The following is a 13,124-nucleotide window of genomic DNA, read 5'->3' as shown; positions in this document are numbered from 1 at the left end:
TCCTGGGGGCTGTTGTGTGTCAGATGTGTGTGTGTAGAGGGGTTCACTGGGGGAAGAGGGTCTGGTTGGTCATAGGGGAGGATTATAATGGTCTGGCATTTGACAGGCATAGGAGCCTGGCCACTGAAGGAGAAAAAGTGAAAACTAGCCCAATAGCCCTTACCTCCCTATCAAGATCCTCAAGAGAATTTGGGGCTGTAATATTCTAGAAATAAGGTTCTGAAGAATCCAAGTAAGTAAAAGGGTAGCATAAGCTTGCTCAGCCCTATATCTTCATTCACACTGTGGCTGCTATAAGTCACCTTTTCAGGGGCTGTTGCTCAATCCCCTATTTATGTTAAGTGACCAAAGATTCTTCCATTCACTCACCCTGAATCATAGATTGCATTCCCACTAGTCCAGTTCATAGTCAAGATCTAACTAGACAAACTACCAAATATTAATGACAGTGAATTTAAAACAGAAAAGAGAAAAAAAAAAGCAGAAGGCATAACTCTCCCAGACTTTACACAATATTACAAAGCTACAATAATCAAACAGTGTGGTACTGGTAAAAAAAAAAAACAACATACATACAGACCAATGGACCAGAATAGAGAAGCCAGGAATAAACCCAGACACCTATGGTCAATTAATCTTTGACAAAGGAGGCAAGAATATAAGATGGGGAAAAGACAGTCTCTTCAGCAGGTGGTGCTGGGAAACCTGGACAGCTGCATGTAAATCAATGAACTGAAACACACCTCACACCATGCACAAAAATAAACTCTAAACGGCTTAAAGACTTAAATATAAGACAAGATGCCATCAAATTCCTAGAAGAGAACATAGGCAAAATATTCTTTGGTGTCAACTGTACATATGCTTTCTTTTTTTTTTTTTTTTTTTTGTCTTTTTGCTATTTCTTGGGCTGCTCCGGCAGCATATGGAGGTTCCCAGGCTAGGGGTCGAATCAGAGCTGTAGCCATAGGCCTACACCACAGCCACAGCAATGCGGGATCCAAGCCGCGTCTGCAACCCACACCACAGCTCACGGCAACGCTGGATCGTTAACCCACTAAGCAAGGGCAGGGACCGAACCAGCAACCTCATGGTTCCTAGTCGGATTCGTTAACCACTGCGCCACGACGGGAACTCCTGTACATATGTTTTCTTAGGTCAGTCTCCCAAAGCAAAAATAAAATAAAATAAAATAAACCAATGAGGCATAATCAAACTGACAAGCTTTTGTACAGCAAAGGAAACCATAAAAAAAAAAGACAACCTACAGAATGGGAGAAAATATTTGCAAATGATGCAACTGACAAGGGCTTAATCTCCCAAATATGCAAACAACTTATACAACCCAACAGCAAAAAAGCGAACAGCCCAATTGAAAAATGGGCAAAAGGCCTGAATAGACATTTCTCCAAAGAAGACATACGGATGGCCAACAGGCACATTAAAAAATGCTCAATATCACTAATTATTAGAGAGATGCAAATCAAAACCACTTCACACCTCTCAGAATGGCCATCATTAGTAAGTCTATAAATAACAAATGGTGGAGAAGGTGTAGAGAAAAGGGAACCCTCCTACACTGTTTGGAATGTAAATTGGTACAACCACTATGGGAAAAAGTATGGAGGGACCTTAGAAAACTAAATATACAACTACCATATGATCCAGGAATCCCACTCCTTGGTATATATCCGGATAAAACTTTCATTGAAAAAGATACATGTGCACCTATATTCATTTCAGCACTATTCACAATAGCCAAGACATGGAAAGAATCTAAATGTCCTTAGACAGATGAATGGATTAAGATGATGTGGTACATATACAAAATGGAATACTACTCAGCCATATAAAAGAACACAATAATGCCATTTGCAGCAACATGGATGGAACTAGAGACTCTCATACTAAGTGAAGTAAGTCAGAAAGATAAAGACAAATACTGTATGATATCACTTATATCTGGAATCTAGTATATGACACAAGTGAACATACCCAAAGAAAAAAAACAAACTCATGGACATGGAAAACTGACTTGGGGTTGCCAAGGTGGAAAGGGAGGGAGTGGAATGGACTGGGAATATCGGGTTAGTAGATGCAAACTATTGCATTTGGAGTGGATAAGCACACAGGGAACTTTATCCAGTCTCTTTTGGTGGAACATGATGGACGATAAGATGAAAAAAAGAATGTATTTATATGTATAACTGGGTCACTTTGCTTTACAGGAGAAATTAAAAGAACATTGTAAATCAACTACAATAAAATATTAAAAACAAAGAATGTGACTAAAAGTGAATAAATAAATAAATAAAACAGAAAAGAAATTGTGATAGGAAGGACAGGAAGTTAACTCAGAGATGAGTGACACAAGGGGCCAACACCTCCCTTAGGCTGGAGGTATGAGGAAGGAGGTTCAGGGGTCACTTCATGTAAATTTGAATCATAGGCCTAGCTATCACGGGTGCCAAATCAGAGGAAGGGAATAAATACCCACTCCTTTCCCTCATTCTTGTCCTTCAATCTGCTTCCAATGTCTCTCTCACTGTGGAAAACTAGAAATCAACTAATATGAGAGCCTGAGAAACACAGCCTACAGAAGTCAGCCCCCTTGCAATATCAGGCAGAGCAGGGCAATTTGAGAAATGGAAGGACAGTGGGTGGAAGAGGTGGTGTGACCTGAGCCAGGAACTGGGATTACACAGAAAACTGGAAGTATATTGACAGCAGGAGTCACAGAAGAGATATAGCAGAGATACCATCAAAGACACAAAAGGTGGAGGCTAAGTAACCCGGCTCCTCCATTTTTCTTACCCTCCCACCAGTGACTCCCACTGGTTGAACCCAGCCAGAAGATGACTGATGAGGAAGCCTGGGAAACACAGCCTGCAGTGGTCAGTCCCTGTATGATGTGGAGAAGAGCAGGGAAAGGAGGAAAACAGGGTCTGGACCAGCATAGATAACCACCCACATCCAGATCCAGGCACCTTTGGAAGTTCCTTTGAGGTGCAGCAGGTTAAGGATCTGGCGTTGTCACTGCTCTGGTGCAGGGTTTGATCCCTGGCCTGAGAACTTCCACTTGCTGCATGTGTGGCTAAAAAAGAAAAAACAAAAAAACAACAGATCCAGGCACCTTCAATTTTGCTAAATCTTCATCCTTCTACAGTACCCTATTATATATTTCCTGCACAACTGTGATTGAGGATGTGGATGAGCAGTGAAAGAGACATAAGATGAAGGGATAGAGGAGGCAAGCCCAGATAAAGTATGGTCCTTAAGTGTTTAGAGCTTTTTCCTGGGAGCTGCCTTGACAAATGCCCCCCGCCTCCTGTCACTGCACCCCTACATAATGATCTCTCATCATGCAGGAAGGGAGGCAGGGAACAGGGTATTAAAGTTACTTGCCTCTCCCTTCTCTTACCTCCCCCACTCTCCCTAGCTCCTAGTGTCTGAGGGACTTTAGGAAGGAAGGCAAAAAAACTGGACATCCATCCATGGTACTGACCTATTCAGCTTCCAGACTTTCGTTCTTATGCATTTTGGAGAGCACTGGAATTTTTTATCTCTAGGGAACAAGAGAACTGAAGGACTGGGATATAAGCACAGACAAAGGGCTTCAGGGCAGGCAGCTGTATGTGTCTTCTATCTTTCTTTTAATCAGGGTTCCTGAAAGGTGTGTTGTCTGGGACCCCACCCTTGGCTCTGTCCCCCATCGTCTTAGTCAGGAAGGATCCTTGGGGATTAGGAGTCAAGCTAAGCATTCCCATCTGCATTAGGACCCCTGGAAAAGTATACTCTTCAAACAGGGCCTGGTGAGGGTGGCCTCCCCTGGGCCATCTGGAACACAGATTCTCTGGTTGATCCTTGAAAGCACCTAGATACTTTTGGCATGTCAAAGGACTTGCCCAGACAAGGATGTAGGAACATACCAAATTCTAGGAAGATAGGAAGGCTGAAACACTTTGTCCCATTTCTCAGATGAGTAGACTGAGAACCTTTCAAAGTTAAGTTCCCATGTCATTGGCAGCTCAGCTCTCCAGACTCCTCTCAGCTGTTATTCTTCCAGTTGCCTGTGTTACCAAGGGCAGAAATAACTTTAAGGTCTGGCGCTTTGGTCTCTTCCTCATCCAGACAACAGTCCAGGAGTTAAAATGGATCATCTCAATTTCTGATGACATGTAACATTATATTAGCTCCAGGTGTACAATATTGGTTCAAGATTTGTATATATCGAATACTTTCCCTAGGAGGTATGAAGAGGAAATTCCTAGAATGAAATCTCACACTTGGCCTTTAGTCTCTTGTTGGCATTGGCCCCAGATGTAACCTGGTCTCCCCTCTACCCCTCGCTACAACCACAGTTTTCAGGTAATTTGTTTTCCAAGTTAGATCTTGACTATAAACTGGATTAGTGGGAATGCAGCTTCCAGGAAATCCAAATCTTAATCCTTCTCTCCCTTTCTCCCTGTCTCTTCCTGACCTCCCTTTTATTTCTTCCTTCTTTTCTCCCTCTCTCCCTCCCATTCTGCCATGAGTTTGGGGCTGGCTCTGCTCCACACATGGCCACTGACCAGTCTGCATTCTTTCCTGCAATGGGAAAAGTATTTTGCCTTATTTTGAAATGTGGCCCCCTGAAGACGAGATCCAAAGTGCAAGATCCACTGTACTGCAGAAATCAGAGAGATTCCCCTCTCAGCTCCTAAGTCGAGGAAAATGGTGAAGGAAGAGTTGGTGTTTGATTTTGACCTTGAATGGTGGAATGTGTTTTAATTCTTAGGAAATAAAAGGTATTAGTGGAAGGAACTCAGTGAACAAAGACATAGAATTGGCAAAAAGCAGGGAAGTTTGCATAACCAATTTAGTCTGGTTTGAGTTCAATGTGTTTCAAAATGAGCTGAGCTGGGCACTAGACTCAAGAGGGTTCTGAATATCCTGGTCTTTTGGACTTGAAGATTTCAGTTCTTAGAATGGAGCATGCACAGTCATAGGAATGACTTACTGAATATAATATAGAGAACATGTTCCCTGATTTCCCATTGCAAATCTGGCATAATCACATTTTTCATCGAAATATAATTGATATATAGCATTATATTAGTTCCAGGTGTACAATAATGGTCAATATTTTTATATATTGTAAAATAATCACAATAAGTCACCATATATAGTTATAATTTTTCTCTTGTGATTAAAACTTTTAAGATCTACTCTCTTAGCAACTTTCAAATAAAAAGTAGGTGATACAGTATTATTAACTATATTTACCATATTCCTCATGACTAATTTATTTTATAACTGGAGGTTTGTACCTTTTGACACCATTTACTCATTTTGTCCATCCCTAACCCTTGCCTCTGGAAACCACCAATCTGTTCTCTGTGCTTATAAGCTTGTTTTATTCTTAAAATTTAGATTCCACACATAAGTGAAATCACATAACATTTGTCTTTCTCTGTCTGACCTATTTCACTTAGCTTAATACCTCCAGGTCCATCCGTGTTTTTGCAAACAGCAGGATTTCATTCTTTTCTATGGCTGAATAATATTCCATTGTATATATATGCTAAATTTTCTTTCCTCATTCATTCATTATGAACACTTGGGTTGCTTCTAGGTCTTTTTTTGTTGTTGTTGTTTTCTTTTTTTTGTTGTTGTTTTTTTAATTTACTTTTTCCCCACTGTACGGCGAGGGGATCAAGTTATCCTTACATGTATACATTTTTCCCCCACCCTTTGTTCTGTTGCAATATGAGTATCTAGACATAGTTCTCAATGCTATTCAGCAGGATCTCCTTGTAAATCTATTCTAAGTTGTGTCTGATAAGCCCATTGTAAATAATGCGGTAATGCTTCCGTGGACATGGGGGTGCATATACCTAGTGTTTTTGTTTTCTTTGGATAAATACGCAAAAGTGGGATTGCTGGGTCATATGGTAGTTCTATTTTTAATGTTGGGGTAACTCCATACATTTTACATATTGACTGTACCAATTTACATTCCCACCAACTGTTCACAAGGGTTCCATTTCTCTACATCCTTTCCAGTACTTGTTTTTTCTTATCTATTTGATAACAGCCATTTTTACAGGGATGAGTTCATATCTCATTGTGGTTTTGAATATCATTTCCCTGATGATTAGTGGTAATGAACACCTTTTACTGTACCTGTTGGCCTTCTGTATGTCTTCTTTAAAAATATGTCTATTCAGGTCCTCTGACCATTTTTTAATCAGGTTGTTTGTTTTCTTGATGTTGAATTGTAAGAGTTCTTTATATTTTGGATTATCAACCCTTTATAGGATAAATTGTTTGCAAGTATCTCCTCCCATTTTTTAGGTTTCTTTTTCATTTTGTTTATGTTTACTTTTGCTATGCAGAAACTTTCTAGTTCGATGTAGTCTCACTTGTTTATTTTGCTTTTGGTGTCAAATCCAAAAATTCACTGCCAAGACAGATGTCAAGGAGATCACCACCTATGTTTTCTCCTAGGAGTTTTATGGCTTCAGATCTTGTATTCAAGTCTTTAATCCATTTTTTAGTCAATTTTTGTGTAAACTAGTGGTCCAGTTTCATTTTTCTGCATGTGGCTGTCCAGTTTTCCTAACACCATTTACTGAAGAGACTTTCCTTTCCTCATTTTATATCTTGCCTCCTTTTGTTATAAATTAATTGATCATGTATGGTTGGGTTTATTATGACAGTATTCAGTTAACCACTCTCTTGTAAGCCCAGAACATTTGACTGCTTATAAAACATTTGTACACCCATCATTTCATTTAGTTCTAGAACAACTCTGAGGTAGGCAGAACCATTTTTGTACAGATGTGGAAACTAAGGCCCAGAGAAGAGAAGAAACTTTCCCAAAGTCACACAGTGAGGCAATAGTAGAACTGGAACTAGAACCCACAAGGTTTCTTGTTGCCCAGGCCAGAGCTTTTCCCAGGATGCCAAGTTCTGTCTCATGTGTGAGTGGGAACACGGGTTGAGGTGGGCAAGCCCTGGCTTCATTTCATAGGCCTGGGCAGTGTGTGTATAGTGCTCTTTCTCACTGAGTAGGGTAGCAGGCCCTCAGTTGTAAGAGGCCCTAGCCGCAGCCCTCACGATAGAGTTGACACTAAGGAGTGATATAGCAAGGCATGGAAAGGTGGGCAACCCCAGGCACTGAGCATAGGCCACAAGGTTTGGAACAAGTCCAGAGTGAGGGGCTGGTCATATGAGAGGAACAGAGCTCTCCTTCTCCCTGCTCTACTTTTGCTGCTTATTTATAAACTCTAAAGGGGCTTCATTGTTTCTGTAGCCCCAGGGAAACCCTACTTTTCCTCAGTCAAGCCATCTTCTTGATGAAGATGCAAGATGAACAACTATCTGCTTCATCCTGGGACTTTCTGAGCTCTGTCCACCTACAGTCACAGACAACATTAGTTTCCAGATGTTAATCTACTTGCTAGCTCCTACTTTGCCAGTCTCCTTCCAGCACAGACTGCCTCCTCCCAGTAGAAAAGTGGAGGCTGGGCTGATGGCAGAGTCTGCTCCAGTGACCCTTCCAATGCCTTCACCTGCAGTTCCTTCACCTCCTTGACTCTCACAACACCATCAATCCTCCATTTTACTGCATGCTCCCTTGACTTCACCTGGAAATACAGGCCTTCCTTTCTAGCTAGAATTACCTAAAAAGTAACATTCCTGGAAACCTATGGTTTGACCTCATAGAATCTCCCATTCTTTCACACAACAAATATTTATAGAGATCTATTCTGTGCCAGGCTCTGTGTTTTACGTACCATACCATCCCCTAACTTCTCTCCATTTGCTCCCCTTGTGTCTTCACTTCTTTCCCTGTCCATCTTTGGCCTTGTGTTCATTCAATCACTTCAACACTCACCCAGTTACACACTAACTTTGGATCAAGCTATTCTGTGCTCCTAAGACTAGACTGATAAGCACTATAGATGAAATGAAAAAAAAATACTAAACCTTTATCAACTTGCCCTTTCTCCACAGTAACTATTTCAAACCTTGTTCAATATTAGCAAGCTTCCTTGTACCTTGGTGACTACTGCTTTTCCTCTCACTTTTGGGACTTTGCCTCCTACTTTCCAGAGCAGGTAGAGGTCATTAGGCATGATATCGTCAACTTTCCATAACAATACATTCTGTTGCATCCACACATCTTTTCCTCTTGTCTTGGTCTTTCCCTTCAGCCAAGGACCACCACTCATCTCTAAGGGCTCTGGATCTCATCCCCAACCCCATCCAAGGTTTCCCACCCATCAATAATCCTGTATCTTTATCTTGATTGATTTTTATAAACAAGTTCATATCCTTTCATCTTGTAAAAACAAACCTGAACCCTAGGGCTCCCTCTAGCCACTGTTCTCTTTGCAGTAAAAATTTTAGAGCAAGGAGATGCATACATTCTCCCTTTCCTTGCAGACCAATCTCTTGACACTCCACTGTAGTTGGTATATACCTTCACCCCTGCTCCAAACTGGCCTTGCCCACATCACAATTGACGGCTTAGATCCTCATCCAATAGCATCTTTTCTACTTTTATTTTGCTGTGCCTCTAGGCAGCATCTGGCACATATACTTTTGGTAATACCAACTTTCACAAAACCCCTGTGTCTTCCTTGGCTTCTGGGAGAGTCAGTTGTGTTGGCTCTGATCTCACCTTGCTAATCCCTCCTTCTCAGTGTTTTTTAAGTTTCTATTCCTTACTCTTATTTTTCTCCCATGTCCTTCACCACCAAGTCTGGCCAGTTTTACCTTCTAAATACATCAAGAACTCAACTACTTCTCACACCATCTACTGCTTCTACTCTGGTTTGAGCCACCATCACATTTCACCTGGATTACTGTAGGGGCCTCCATCCTAGACTCACTGCTTTCTTTCTTCATGCTACAGCTCCCTTGATGTTTCACTAAAACCATGCCAATTCCTCACCTTGAAATGTGCAAAGTCTAAAGTCTTCAAAATGATGCAGAAAGTCACATGCCATCTGCCTCCCATGTTCTCTCTGACCCCCTCTCCTGCCACTTTTCCCTACACTCATTCTATTCTAGCTACACTGGCTGCTTTGTTGTTCCTCTAACATTCCAGCATGTTCTCACCTTGGGATCTTTGTACTTGTTCTTTCCACCTGGGGCTTCTCCTCCCAAAATCCTCATAGTTTGCTTCCTCAGTTCCTTAAGATCTTTGCTTGAGTGTCACCTTTTCAGTGAGGTTGCCCCAACTGCCCTGTTTAAAGCAGCACCATCGCACCAATACTCCCTTTCCTGCTTTATTTTTCTTCATAACATTTATTGCCATCTGACATACTATACACTTTACTTATGTATTTTGTTCATTGCCTGTCAGCCCTCATGGAGCATTCATTATCATGATGGGAAAAAGACAGTTTGAAACTGACAATAATAATAATAATAATAATAATAATAATAATAATAATAATAAACCAGGAAGTCGTAAATGCTATGGGTAAGAAAAAAATGCCAGTTAAGGGATTGGAGGGTGAAGCAGGGAGACATAGGATTGCTATTTTATATTTCAATTGTCCAAGGAAGGTCTCACTAATAAGGTGACATTCAAGAGACATCTGAAGGAAATGAGGCACAAACTACATCAGTATTCAGAGGACAAACATAATGGGAAGTGGGGACAGCAAGTGCAAAGACCCAGAGGTAGGATTTCAAACAAGTCAAACTCAGAATGTCCTAAACAAAATCGTCACATTTCCTAATCCTGTCCCTATATTCTTCGGTTCTGTGAATGGCAACATCATCTAATGCCTTGCCCAAGTCGGACACTGTAGGGCATTAGTCAGATGGGCTGTGTGCCTCCTCCACTACACTGGATGCCCTAAGGTCATAAACTATGTCAAGTTCATCATCATGGGTGTGGCACCAAACACAGGGCACAGAGGAGGTGCTCAGAGAGTGGCAACATCATATTTCAATGGTGGATGCTGGCAACTAAGCTCAATATTAGACCCAAATAAGGCCTGTTTGACTATGTACAACAAACATATGCTTAGCACTAAGTCTGTGCTAAACTCTCTTTTGGGTTCTGAGGATACAAAGATGAACCAAGAAATCCTCTGCCCTGGGAAACTTGGTTTGGCTCTGCAAATCAAAAATTGTGTGTTTATTTGGAAAAGTGGTTTCAAAATGAACTATATAACTTTGAGGACCTGTACACAGAAACAGGAGACTAACAATAATAATAGCATCATCAGCTAACATTTATTGAGAGTTTTGTATGTATCAGGCTCTGTGCTAAGCACTTACATGTAATACTCATTTAATTCTTACCACAGCTCTTTGACATGGGTACTCTTATTATTATCATTTTGCAGAAGAGAAAATTGAGATGCAGAGAGAGAGAAAATAAGCTGCCCAGGTTACACTGCTCCAAAGTGGTGTGGCAAGCATCCCAGCCCAGGCATTCTGGTAGCAGAGCCACTACACTATCTAGCTTGATTCCTCGAGAAGGACAAACTTAACTAGTTGAGACTCAATTTAGCCAAACAGCCATAGTCTTTTATACTTTGGTCTCAGACCTCTATCTCCAGTTCCTCCTCTCTCTCTATGTACAAATACTCAGCCCCAGGTGCCCAGAATCCTAGCTTTTGCTTAACCCAACATACCCTGTCACACTGATGGGCTTTGGATTGGGCAGGAATCCTTCCCCTACTTTTCTGACTTGTCATAGTCATCGAGGCCATCCTCCATGGAACTTCTGATTCCCCTCCCCACCCTGCAGAGAAGGAATCTCTTCATCTGCAATGCTCCAGATCACCTTTGCCAGACCTATAGTTTAGCTTTCAGCTCTTCTCAGAACTCCATCCTTAGAGCTCCCCTTCTCCCAGGATGTTATCACTGTACCCCATCCTCTCAATGCCTATCAGCATGACTGGCATAGAGGAGATGTCCATGAAACATTTGGTGAAGAAAGAAATGATCATTTTAGTCATATAAATCAATCTGTCTACTCAAGTTTATATAGTTGCCTCCACAGAGGCAACTATATCTCACATATATCTGCACATCTATTCTCATGGACTTTTCGCCACACTCACAGGATACTGAACAGCAGAGGGATTATCTCCATTTTGTAGGTGAAGAAACTTAAAGTATTCTTGCTCCCCATCACCACCCTCTGTAGTGACCAAACAAGTTGATCATGTGTCAGTCAGCATGTGGAATGGGGGCTTCGAGGGTACTGTGTTCAGGAAAGCAGTTTGAGGTACAAGTTTATGCCCATGATTGGTATGGCCAAACATTGTCCCTGGGGAGGAGTGGGCCATATAAAGAAGGAGCTGTGCCACCCCCTCGAATCCCTTCTACCCTAATGTGCACATATACAATCTCTACCCGAGACTTAAAAATATTAAGACCAAGAAGAAGGACACTCAGCTGAGACCTCTTTAGCATGTCAAAGATTACTTCCATTTTTGTCAATTCCTATTTCTTTTGGGCCCAGCCCAATGTCAAATATCAGTCCCAAATCTGACTGGTGTGGCAGAATATTTTGTAGCTAGGTAGAGGATACAGAGGACTAGTTTCTGTGACAGGTGAGGTGTGGTGTAACTCACTTCAGGGTTATTTCACACCTACCAGTTGACTGCTTTGAATATCTCCTCTTCCTGTTCCCACAGCTGAGACTGTCCTGGCCCTGCATTTCCCTGGGCTCCAGATTTGGAAACTGTCTTCTCCAAATTGTAACATTTTGTCTCCTTGTGGAGATGGGTTGATGCACTGGCCCAGAGTAAAACAGACTGGCCAAAGTCATACAGGAGGTCTGAGGCAGAGCTGGAGCCAGATCCCAGCCCTAGCAGCCATGTCTCTTCCTGTGTGCCACACATGCAAGGGGCAGTAGTCCTCCTCTTACCAGTTTTAGCAGCTGGATTTTTTTCAGTGCAGACGGGACCCAATCAAGCAACAGAGAACATTCCTCCTGCAATGCAAAAATGGCAGGCATTGTTCTCTAGTTCCCCCCCCCCTTTAGACATTTACAGAATTTTAGGGCTGGGCCTTCTGGATATTCTTGAGCTAGTGGTAGAACTGGATTCTTTGTTGCCTCAGCTCACCTGGCCCTGGCAGCCATTAATGCCATTTAATGCCCTTAAGCTAGAGACTCAAGTTCAAGCTGGCCCCCTGCCACATCCCAGACACATCAGTGGCAAGGCTGGTACAGGCCTTCTCACTCCACCCTCAGACTTGATCTCTGGTCTGGGCCTAGGCAAAATATTTCTCTCTATCCAGATTTTTTCAAGGACAGGAAACAGCACAGAGCATAGCTCACCACTAGGGAAGGTTGAGGGGGCCACTAGAGACTTTGGGGATCCCTTCAAGTTCTGTAAAAGGTGGGAAATTTGGGTGAGGGTCAATCACGGAAATAGGTATCTACAGAGAACAAAAATGAAAGCAGCCTTGGACTGGGAGCCTGGGCAGAACTTCAATCTGTCCCTGTTGCGGGCAAGGCGAGTGACCTTGGGCAAGTAATTTTTCTTCTCTGGGCAGCAGCAGGCCCTTCAGTAACTGGAAGTTGAACTGGATGGTTTCTTAAGCTGCCCATGAGCCAAAGAGGTGGTGAAAGCTGGGAGGCGGGCACCGCAATTGACTTTCCTGGCAGGTGAATTCCCCAGCGCGGCCAAGTAGCTCTTGCAGCAGGGCCCAGTCTCTACGCTCAAGGTTGGGCTCGGCAAGGGGCTGAAGGCCTCTCCAACCTCTCCACCCTCGCCCCTCCTTGCCCGCCTCTCTCTTTGGAATAAACTGCGTGGTTGCTGCCAGGGCAGCCAAATTGCAGGGCCGCCACGGAAATGGGACGCAAGCAAAATCGAAACCGAGCTCCAGGGCTCCCGCGAACCCCATCCGGGCGGGACCGGCCCCGCGAGCTTGAGGTGTGGCCAAGCAGCTAGCTACCCGCCCGTCGTTGGCGGGGGTGGGGGAGTGGGGAGTCCCAGCCAGGGGTTCTGCAGCCTCTCCGCCCCCTGCCTACACCACGCCCGCGCTTATTTGCATTTAAAGAGAAACTCACCGAGGAAAACAGTAGGCGAGTCGGGGAACGCCTTCTCACCTTAGGGATTGGACCACAAACCTGCCAATCAGGGCGCCCCATACCC

This window comes from Phacochoerus africanus, chromosome X (genome assembly GCF_016906955.1).
Source record: "Phacochoerus africanus isolate WHEZ1 chromosome X, ROS_Pafr_v1, whole genome shotgun sequence".
NCBI classification, from domain to species: domain Eukaryota; kingdom Metazoa; phylum Chordata; class Mammalia; order Artiodactyla; family Suidae; genus Phacochoerus; species Phacochoerus africanus.
The sequence above is the reverse complement of the archived record's forward strand: the minus strand, read 5'-3'. Positions refer to the sequence as shown.